The sequence below is a fragment of the Oryzias melastigma genome, linkage group LG24 (genome assembly GCF_002922805.2).
Source record: "Oryzias melastigma strain HK-1 linkage group LG24, ASM292280v2, whole genome shotgun sequence".
NCBI lineage: Eukaryota > Metazoa > Chordata > Actinopteri > Beloniformes > Adrianichthyidae > Oryzias > Oryzias melastigma.
In genome coordinates, this window is record NC_050535.1 from 20,569,683 (window position 1) to 20,570,067 (window position 385).

Consider the following 385-nt stretch of genomic DNA (forward strand, 5'->3'; position numbering starts at 1 on the left):
CAATTGAACACCTGGTGCTGAACAGTGCGGGTGAAGTTTTCCAGATTATTTGTATTTCTTCAAGATAACAAATTAAATGTGTACAAACAAGTAAACAAGAATGAATGTCAAATCCATTCACATTTTAATTTGATAAAGTTGTTTTTCCACATCATAATAATTATTAATAGAACATTCTACCACACTGAATGCTCACGTCTTTGCTACATTCAGTGTTTCCACACATAGGATTGGAATGATGGTTGATCAGTTTTTGCTGCATCACGTGTGTAATCCACTGTGATGGACACTGGTCATTTTTATACTATGGTCAAATAAATCTACCATCTCTCAATCCAAATTATATTTCACAACATCAATAATCAATTATTTTGAAACAGTTTTT